Raw genomic sequence first — 11,535 nt, forward strand, 5'->3', positions numbered from 1 at the left:
GCAAGGGCTCCCAAAATGTGGCCCCCAGACCAGCAGCATCCACATGATGAGGGCACTTGTTAGAAATTCACATTCTTGTGTCTCACCTACTGACCCGCAGACCTAGCAAATGAGGAGGTTTGAGGTGGCTCAGCCCTGTGCTTTAGCAAGCATTCCAGGACATCTGGCATAGCTCAAGCCCAGGAGTATTTGCTGATCTAAGAGAACTTAAGGTGGTGAGTCTGAAGCACAATTAGAGGACTGGTTTGAAAACCACCCCATGAGTTTTAGGAAAACACACCTAGTCTGTGGGCATGGGAATCTCAATGAGGCTTCTCGCCAGTGGCTTCAATTTGAATAAAACCATCATAGAAAAATGAAAAACAAAAAAGGTCATGAGAATCAGTATGCTTTTATTTTGAAATTAAAAACCAGCCTAGTCAACCACCCAAAATCATTGCTGGTCTATGACTCACTGTGTTAGCTGCCCAGCACGCCGGCCCTCTGTGCCCAGGGAAGGTGTGCGCTCACTAGTACGTGTCAAGAGCTCTTCTCTCCTAAGATGACTGGAAGCACTGTACCCACTGCTGTCTCCATCAGCCTGAACCACACATCCAAAACCATTGCCCGATTTGAGCCCCCTCCAGAGAAGGCCACAACCCCCATGAGTGAGCACACCACAAGGCCCTGAGCCAAGACCTTCCGGAATCCATGTTTCCTCCCTGGAGGATGGTCTGTGCTTCAGCAACGGAAGTCAACCGAGCAGGAATTTATGCGGTGCTCAGGGTGTGTGAGGCCCTGGGCTGAGAGATAAGGTGGGAGAGATGCTCTCTTTTCCAGGTACTCTAAGAGAAAGTCACGGCTTGGCTATCCTGGGCCTTGATAAGCCGCAGACAGAGCCCTTCCAGCAAAGGGAACCGGGAAAAGTTGCTGGGAGGGAGGGGACACTTGACATGGCCTTGTCAGAGGGGATGGATTTAGGCAAAGGTGAACAGAGTGGAGAGGCACAGCGGCACAGCCCAAGCTGCAGGCAAAGGGAAAGGCAGGAATGGCTTAAGATAAAGTATAAAAGTAGAACAATCCAGCCTCTTTGGAAAATAGCAAGTAGAATATTGGGTGAATCACAGAATATGGTTAAAAAATCACGTCCAATCCCCATCTGTTGGCCCATACTGCTTGACTTATCTCTACAAAAGTAGTAGATAAGCACCATCACGTATCACCTCGTCAATCAATTCACCGAAGAAATGTGCAAATGACAAATGCCCAGGCCTTCATTCTCTTTGGTGGTTATGCTTATTCTTCTCCTGCCTGCATCATGAGCAGCAGAGGCAGGGAAGGGGCACTCAAATTCTCACTTCTTGGATTTTTAAATGCCTTATATCTAGTCTTACGGAAGTCAAGGTTTAGTCTGAATTTTCACCAGCCTTTTAACAATACCCTTTGTTAATATTTTAAAGCAGATGTTTCTCAGAGAGAATCACTCCAGATTTACATTCAGCTCATCATTCGGTGAGACTTAACACTACTGAATACCCAGTTTCTCTGGGAAGTCTTCTCGTCTTTGACTTCTGGTCTCTTTACTGTCTTTTTCCTCTTGGCTACTGTGTCTTTCTTTTGTGGGTTTTCTCCTTGACATTTCTCTGTCCTGCCATTGTGCCCTCTTCCCAAATCTGATGGACCAAACCAGCCAAGGAAAGGCCAGGTCTCCTCTGTGAGTACCGCCTCAGAGCCAGCTGCCTCCAAGTTGCCTCAAATAGCTTTTGCAAAAGGAAACCAATCCTGCCCCCCATAGCTCTCCCTCCCTTCTTCCTCCTGTGTCATCACCTTGGCCAGTGGCCAAGCAAAAACCAAGGTCTGACCACATCTGAGACAACATCCTCCCCCTTCCCATTGCCCTCACTGGAAACAGAGGCTCCACTCCGCACCACTGCCTCACCTTCACCTGCAACATCTAACTGAAAGCCAAGGCCGGTTTTTTCCTGAGACAAAGGCTTTCCTCCATTGCATCAATTCACCTCCCTGCTCTGCTGATGTCAGCAAGGTCACAATCAGGCTGGTGACCAAACTAGCCTCATCTCCCAGCCAGTCCTGCCAAACCTTCTTGATGTTGCCAGTTTGTGACCATAAAGGCCACATGCTCCTTCGAAAACTCAAATGCAAGGGACACATTTCTCCCCAAGAAAGGGGCCCGAGAAAAGGTACAAAATCGAAGCACACATGTAGGGGTACCCTGGCAGTTCAAGAAGCCCAGGTTAGAAATCCTTAAAACCAGCCTGCTTCCCACGGGCAGCTGCCTTGGCTGACCATGAGTGCTGTCTTCGCTTTTTTCCCACTGGGCTAACTCCTAACTCCTTACCTGTGATGTGACTCAAGATCTCTTCTCTTAGAAGGACTTCCTAATCTGCCACTACCCAACATAGCCCTTAAGCTGGATTGGTGCCTGCATTAATTCCCAGGGCTGTCATGAAAAATGACCACAAAGGGAGCAGCTGGATACACCAGGGATTTACTCCCACCCAGTTCTGGAGGCCAGAGGCCAGAAATCCAGGTATCAAGACGGGGCTCCCTCTGAAGGCTCTAGGGGAGGACACTTCCTTGACCCTCCCAGTGTCCCTTGGTTGCTGGTATCCTCTGTGTCCCTTGGCTTGGGGCAGCCCCTCTCTAATCTCTGCCTGCACCTGCACATGGCCATACTCCCTGGATGTACCTCCAAATCTCTCTCCTTTATAAAGACACCAGTCATTGGAATGTAAGGCCCACCCTACTCCAGTGTGACCTCATCTTAACTCAATGACATCTACAAAGGCCCTTATCCAAATGGCCCTTATTCCAATAAGGTCACATTCACAGGCGTTGGGGGTTAGGCCTGGAACACATCTTTTACGGAACACAATTCAGCCAGCCCACACCAGTGCCCCCCGACAGGCGTTGCTGTGCATCCTTTTCATGGCTTTGTGGAATTATCTGTTCATGACTATTTCTCCAAGTTGGCCCAGGTCTTTAGAGACACGTGATTCATCTCCTTTCCCTGGGGCCTCACACAGTACTGGGCCCAGAAGACAATGAGTGTGGACTGAATGAACAGATTACTTTATATCTTAATAAGGGTAACATCTGTGGGAAAAAAATTAGAACATACCTTTCCCAGACAGTCTGAGCATATTCCACTGAGGTTTCAAGGCCATTTTACTCAGTTTCAAAGGTCTTTTAATGAAAAGGATATATCTGGCTAAACGAAAGAAAAAATGGCCACAGTTTATGCTCGGAATGAGTCAGGCTTCCACCTTCCAGCCTCGGCCAAGAACCTCAAAACTCTGTGTGATGAAGTCACTGGAATGTTTACAGGGCAACCAGGGGAAGGGCGTGCAGGTCCATCTGTGACACTGCTTGTTAGCAGCAATTATCTCTTCAATGTTTACACCTGAGGCTTCTTTAATGAATAAAACAGGTTTGCATGAGAATTATTTAAAAATTTTCTTATTAAAATACATCCAGGTAACATCACACTGGTGATTAGTCCACTTGCTACCTTTTTTATTTTTATAAACAGTTTATATAGAAAATTGAGCAATATAACAGTTTACTATGCAAGTTCTTATAAGAATGATTGGTTTTCAGACAATTTAGTGAAATATCTTTGACACTAAACTATAATAAGCATTTTAAAAATAATTTATACCCAACCAAATTTAAGGTGGCTTATAGTTAATAACGCAGTTTAAAAACAGTAAAACTGATTTTTTAAGAGAAGTAGATAATGAGTTGGAGAAGTTATTGAATCAAACTCAAAAGCCTGAGCTAAAAGATGGCACCAGCGGGCAGGCACAGTGGCTCACACCTGTTATCCCAGCACTTTGGGAAGCTGAGGTGGGCAGATCACCTGAGGTCAGGAGTTCTCGACCCGCTTGACCAACATGAAGAAACCCCATCTCTACTAAAAATACAAAATTAGCCAGGTGTGGTGACACATGCCTGTAATTCTAGCTACTCAGGAGGCTGAGGCAGGAGAATCACTTGAACCCGGGAGGCAGAGGCTGCCGTGAGCCGAGATCACGCAATTGCACTCCAGCCTGGGCAAAAAAGTGAAACTCCATCTCAAAAAAAAAAAAAAAAAAAAAGACACTGGCACAGATGAATCATAACTTCAGGTTTATGATCCATTCCCCACGGTCAAAATGAAAGGAGAGATGTGAGAAATTGCATAACTTGTTGCATTTCCAATGAAATACACCATTTTATAAGGAGACCACTTTTACCTCCTGGGATAATGCCCGAGTCATTACATACATGCACAGTGGCTTTGTAAGCAGTTTTACAAACACAAGGCCAATGTAAATTTCACTGGACAATCCCAAGGCCCTTTCGTCTGATCAGTGTCTCTGTCACATCATAATGGCTAGATACATTGCAGGTTTATTGTGAGCCACATACCTGCTAAGTGCTGTACAGGTGTTATCTCCTTTAACGGAAGAAATGACCTGTGAGGAGGATGCTATGAGTACTCTCATTTTACAGATGAGAAGATTGAGTTTCATTTAAGTCTCTTGCCAGGTGTCACCCCTCCAATAAGCCGAAAGCTGAGAGTTTGCAATATGAATAATCACTGTACATGATTAGGAAAAGGTAAAAGTGGAACAGTTTGAGTTTTGATGTCTAGTCCAGTGTGACAGTTGGTGCCACCACATTTTAATGCTGGCTAACCTTGGATGAGCCAAGTAACCTCCCGGCCTCTGTTGCTCTGTGAGAGACAGGCTTGTATTGGCTTTGTCGGGCTGGGAATTATGAAATGAGGCAAAGAAAGGTTTTCACGGGCTTTGCACAATGCTGTCACAGAATGGGCCCTTGAAAAATAGAGTGTGCTATTGGCCACAGTTTTACACATAATTTTCATTTCTCAGAAAATTATGGTTTATAATAAAGATGCTTTAAAAGCCTATTCTACTGAATGTTGCAGTCACTTGGGCTCTAGCTGAATCTGAAGACCCCTGGAGTCTGAAACATGGTCCTCTGGCCCTTGGCAGCCAGGGTGAGGTGTTCCAGCTTTGCCTTCCCTGTGGCTGCAGTGTGGGTCTCTCCTGGTGACGGATCGGGGCACCAGCCTCAAAGATAATGACGACAACCAAATAAATAATGCTTGTGAAAGCACCCCGCTCATGGGTACCACATCAATGTCATCATGCCACTCTCTCGGGGCAGCAAACATTGACAGTGAAGATAGCACGTTTGAGGGCCTGAGTTGGGTGCTGAGATAGCAAAGATGATGGGAACACAGGAATCCCTGTCTTGGAAGAACCCACAGCCTAATGAGGAAATGAGCCACATGAAGGTATTTTTCCATGCAATGTGGATCTGACCATCTCTCATGAATTGTCTCACTTTTTAAAACTCGTGGTGAAATTCACATAAAATGTACCATGTTCATCATTTTTAAGTGTGCAGTATTAAGTACTTTCCTAAGGTACAAGTGTTACCATCATCCATCTCCAGAATTCTAACTTGCAAAATGGAAACACTCTCCCCGTTAAACGCCAACTCCCCATTCCCACCTTCCCCCAGCCCTTAAAACCACCATTCTACTTTCTATTCCCACAAATTTGCATATTCTACGAACCTCGTACAAATGGAATGATACAGTATTTGCCTTTTTATGGCTTATTTCACTTAGTATATCTTCAAGATTCAACTATGTGGTAGCATGTGTCAGAATTTCCTTCAAGGATGATATGCCATTGAATGTATGTACTCCAATGTCCATATCCATACATCCATCAGTGGACACTAGTCCCTTCTTATCTATTGCAAATAATGCTGCAATGAACAGGTTGTACAAACATGTATCCAAGTCCCCGATTTCAATTCCTTCTTAAGAACTGTCTTTAGCCTTTCATTCTATGGTTCTGTCTTGATCTTATTACATAATATTTTCTTAGCACAAACTAGTTTTTGTTTTGAGAGGTGAGTGGGGGTGGCAAAGAGGTAGATATATGGACAGATAACTTTGGTCGTACTTAAAACCATCTTTTAAAACACATTCCTTCCTTCCTTCATGACCGCATGCACAGAGGGAGGAGGAGAAAGGAATGAGGGTCTTGTTTTCAGACCTTGATGGATGTAAGCAGTTAGACACAGGGAGTCTCTGTTGTGCAACCCAAACACCTTCACTGTGGACATCAGAGTGACAGGAAGACAAGGCACTCTCCTCTCAAAAGATTCCAGAGCTGGGAGGCAGCCCAGGTCAGGGAGAACTGAGGCATGGGTAGAGGGGACAGGATTCCTGCTGGGAAGACCAGGGAATGCAGAGCCTCACCTAAGCAGAAAGCCAGGGCTTGGACGGCAAGAAGGAGCACTGGGAGAAGTTGAAAGATGACAATTTTGTCCCCATTTTGGGGGCCTTAATAGGACACAGCAAGCACATTGGGCTCCGGATCCCTCCTGGACGGTCAGCCATGCCAGCCCCTCCTTTGGGCCAGCCCCTTCCTCATCTGCAAGGCAAGGCGAGCACGGACCTGCATGGTCCCCCAGGGCACAGTCTAGCTCTGCCAAGAGGGCTTGTCCTACAAGAGCTGGGGGACATGTGAGAGGGAGGCAGTCTCCCCTTTAGCTTGCCTCATTAAGTGGAAAACGCCATCGTTTTCATCACTATGCACCCCCTCCTTTGTCAAGCTCACCAAATGAGAATCATTATTACATAGTCTTGAAAGTCATAGTGTGGTTTGATTTCAGAGGAGACCATTTCTGCCCTTGCAGGTGGGTGGTAGAAAAATGGGACGCTTCTGTGGACAACAGTGGCCAGAAAGAGACGCCACCCCCAATCACCACCCCAGCTTCCCCCTAAGGGAGATCTATGCTGCAACAGGGTCCCAATTACCAGACCCATTAGCCAGGCAACTTTCTGTAGGATGAGCAAGGATGAATTATTTGCTTTTTAGTTCAGGGCTGATGAACAAGCAACCCACCAGGAGGAAAAATAGAACGTCTTTTAAACTTCCTGCAAAGGGAATCTGGAGGCGCACTTGGCCCACTTTGCCACACACTGCGATGAGACCAAAGAACTGGTCAACTCAGGTTTTTCTGTTAACAGATTCATTATGTAAACAAGACACAAAAATATTTTCATAAAATGTCAGGATGGATTTTCTCTCCTTCCCCAGCAGCAACGTGACTCGTTTGTGAGACTGTGGGGCTTGTTTCTCGTCTGTTCAGCTGAATTGGCCAGAGCAGAATGTCTGGAGCCTGGAGCTGGAGCCCGCAGAGATGATTACAGGCTCCGCCGTGAGCTGGACAAATGAGGTTGCTGCAGCATCCGAAAGTCCAGGTCATAAATCTCTCATTAGAAGAGCCATTAGCCACACACTGCACATCAGGGGTCTGGAGAGGCACTGTCACCGGACCTGGTCTGAGAGTCCAGCATTAAAGGGAAAACCCAGGCTCAAGATGCGCACACCACGGCCATTATCCTGTGTTCCTACTTAGAAAACCAAAGTGGCCTCTCCACAGAAGTCTCCAACAGCTCATCAGCGACGCCAGGCAATTAGAACAAGGTTGTTCTCCCTGGTGTCGATTTTGTTTGGGGTTCTTTGGCTCTTTGTTTTTGCTGTTGTTGTTGTTTAATGGAGCGAGGAGCCTTGCATTCCCTGTCTTCTGTTATTCCCTGCTGTACAGCAGACCTTACACTTAGGCAAGAACAGTGAAACTGTCCTCTTAAATGGGCAGGCACATAAGAATCCAAAGCTGCCTAAACAGCTTGTCCACACCTGCCACAATGCAAAAAAGGAAACAGAGGTGAAGAGGGGCAGGGCTCTCCAGAGAGAGAGAGTGTCAGGCTCCCTCAGTCGAGTCTAAAAGAGGGCTCAGGTGTCTGACTGTTTAGTTCCATTCTCTTCTAACCGCAGCCCTTCCTGCTAGGCTGAGATTCTCTCTCCTCTCTCTGCAATTTACTAATTTTTTAAATAACAGCTTTATTGAGATACAATTTACATACCATACACTTTACCCTTTTAAAGTGCTCAATTCAGTGGATTTTGCATATTCACCAAATTGTGCAACCATCACCAAATTCCAGAACATTTTCATCACCCCCAAAAGAAGTCCCACACCTGTTAGTCACAGTCCTCATGAATCCCTTCAACCTGGCTCCTGCCAACCACTCATCTACTTTCTTTCTCTGGATTTATCCATTGTGGACATTTCCCATAAATTGAATCACGTGACAGGTGGCCTTTTGTTTCTGGCTTCTTTTGCTTATCATAATGCTTTCGAGGTTTATCTATGCTGTAACACATATCGGAACATCCTTGCTTCTTAAGGCTGAATAATTCCATGGCATAGGTAGACCACATCTGTTGCATCTCTTCAACAGCTGATGGACATCTGAGCTCTTCCCATTTTGATAGTAGTATTATTCATAATACAATGAAAATTCATGCACAATTCATGCACATATATTCATGCGTGGATATATGTGTCCTATTCTCATATATACCTATGAGTGGAATAGCTGGGTTGTATGATCACACCAGGCTTAAACTTGAGGAATTGCCAAACTGTTTCCCAAATTGAATGTACCATTTGACATTCCCACTAGCAATGTATGAGGGTTTCATTTTCCCCAGCCTTCCTAAGAGTTGTTATTGTCCGTCTTTTGGATTACAGTCAATCTAGTGGGTGTGAAGTAGTATCTCATTGTGGTTTTGATTTGCATTTCTCTAATGGCTAACAATGTTGAGCATCTTTTTTTGTGCATATTGGCCATTTATGCTTTTTCTTTGGAAAAATGTCTATCCGGATCCTTTGCTCATTTTATAACTGGGTTGTTTGTCTCTTCTTAGGAGTTCTGGGGAAAAGATACTTAATGACACCTCCCTACCCCTGCCAATGAGTGAACGAAGCAGTGATGATTCTCAGACTTGCATAAGGCAGCATCTCGTATCTACGTACCTTCAATGACAGAGGCATTTCTGTCTTTTCTGACATGGGGGCTAAGAGAATGTTCCTTGGCATCCCCCAGACATGGGTTCTAATCTAGCTTGATCACTTAAAAGTCTGTGACTTAGATAAGTCACCAACTTCTCTAGCCTCAGTTTCCTTATCTGTAAAACAGGCATTGCAATGTCTACTGCATCAGATTATTATGAGAGCTAAGAAAGAAGACACATAGAAAGCCCTTAGCACATTGCCTGGCATGTAGGAATCACCTAATACAGTTTATTTTTTATTTATCCACCAAATATTTATATAGCATTGACCATGGGCCAGGTATTGGTCTAGGCATCAAAGTCACGGCAATGAGAAAAACAGCCAGAAAAGTCTCTGCCCTCATGGCGCTTACGTGCTGTTAGCTTTCTTTAAAAAGTTAATGATGCTAGTTACTATTATAATTTAACATTTTTACTCTTGATTGCAAAATAAGTACCAGCTCATCAGAAACCAGAAACTAGAAAGACAAGATAAACGAAGTTTCACTAATGAACTTGAACTTTAGAGAGAGACAAAGCATTAGCTTCAGTAATTGCAGCTCTCCTGCCAGGTCCTAGTGTGGCCTTTCCTTCTTCTCTGCTTGTAGAGAGAGACAGGGAAGGAGAGGTGTCTGAGAAGCTATAGGCCGCGGTCAACCAGGTCTCACGCGCGGGGAAAAAAGGAGCAAACACCAGATTTAGCATTTCCAGACATCTAGACAAAGAGAGAGAGAATACTTACCAATAAATACACTTAGGAATCTTGGGGAGTTTTAGAAGCATAAAAATAATTTTTTAAGTGTAAAAAAATATGAGAAGGTACTTGGGAAGAAAGAGCAAGGGACAAAGCTTTCGATGCTTGAAAAACAGGTCCGACAGGGCTGGGTAGGGCTGAGCATGAGACTGATTAACAGTGAAACTGCCAGCCTAGGCTAAAAAAACTCTTCTGAAGCGTGGTGGCGAAACTCATTTGAGTAAATGAAGTCCTGAGATCATGAGAAACACCGTTCTATTTAAAGGTCAGCAATTCTGCAGTGGAAACAGGCAGCCGGCCCGTGCCCAAGGCCAGCTCCACCACAGCCCAGCACTGAGAACTGAGCTAGTCACTTACCTCCTCTTAGTTTCCTCATGTGCAAAATGGGCTCAACAACCCTGATCCCATCTGGACCTAAGGCTGGAGTCTCAGGTCCTTCCTAGAGGACATGCCCACAGCCTGCAATGCTGATTCTCAGCTCACCGTGGGGTCCTCTGCCCGACAGACAACAGCAGCCTCCGTGTGTGTGACGGGGAGAGGGTATGTCAAACCTAGGCAGACGGCAGGATCAGTGAGACTGCCATTTGGAGAAAGGTAGATCTACAAAGGTCGATGTAGCCAGGGATCTGCCCTATCAGATATCAAGACTTACCATCAAAGCGAGAAGAAAGGCAGGTCACTGCTCCAGAAATGAACAAAAATGGACGAGTGGAAAAGAATAAGGAACCCAAAAAGAGACCCTCACATATATGGAAATGTGAAAAACAGTGAGGTGAGACTGTCTGTCAGTGGACATACACAAAAAAAACCACAAAATTTTACAAACTGCAATAAACTATGCTGGGACAATTAGTTACCATTATTTTTAAAACCAAAATTGGATACCTTTTCCTTATCATACCTACAAATCAACTCTAGATAATCTAAAAACTTAAATGCAAAAGGTAAAACTTTAAAACAATCCTTAAAGATGAAATAGTTGATATTTGCATGATGCCACATAGGAAAGGATACCTTTACAGTATTCCCAAAGACAAGCACTATTAAATAAAAGTTTGATAATTTCAATTATTTTTAACATAATAATTTCTGATCATCGAAAAATTCCATAAAGAGAGGAGGCAAGCCACAAATTAGAAAAATGTATTTATAACCCAGACGAAGGGTTACTATGGCTATTTAAAACTGGTTTTAAAAACCCCTGTAAATTAATTTGAGAAAGACCAGTAACCCAATGGAAAAATAGGCAAAGACAAAACAGACACTTCACAATAGAATATTTTTTCCCTAAGCAATTGAAAAAATATTCAACTTCATTAGTAACGAGAGAAAGGCAAAATAAAATAAGAAACCATTTTGCATCTACCCATATTGGAAAAAAATCAATGATATTAAATATTGGTGAGGATGTCAGACAACAGGAGGCCCCATGCACGATCAGGGAGCGACAACCTGGTAAACAGAAAGATGGAAATACCGAACAGCTGGCAACTCTGCTCTTATTTATAATATTTCATCAAAATCTGACACTTCATTGATTATAAGATGTGCCATTTAAAAATGTATCAAGGAATAAAAAGCTGTTAATTATATGTCATTAATTTTAATACATATTCTGATTTCAGAGATATTAAAATGTAAAAAAGTGTATCTTAAACTAAATGAAACATAGTATGTACATTAAAAAACCTCTCGTACATTTGTACTGGGATATATGAGACTGTTTATAGCATCGGTTTTTAATGGTGTCAAAAAAAGCCCCGATAACAACAAAAACGTTGTTTGACAAAAGAATTTATAAATTGTGGAATATTCAACTAGCTAGCAGTGAAAATGAATAAACTA

This window comes from Sapajus apella, unplaced genomic scaffold (genome assembly GCF_009761245.1).
Source record: "Sapajus apella isolate SASKATOON/1434 unplaced genomic scaffold, GSC_monkey_1.0 scaffold13, whole genome shotgun sequence".
NCBI lineage: Eukaryota > Metazoa > Chordata > Mammalia > Primates > Cebidae > Sapajus > Sapajus apella.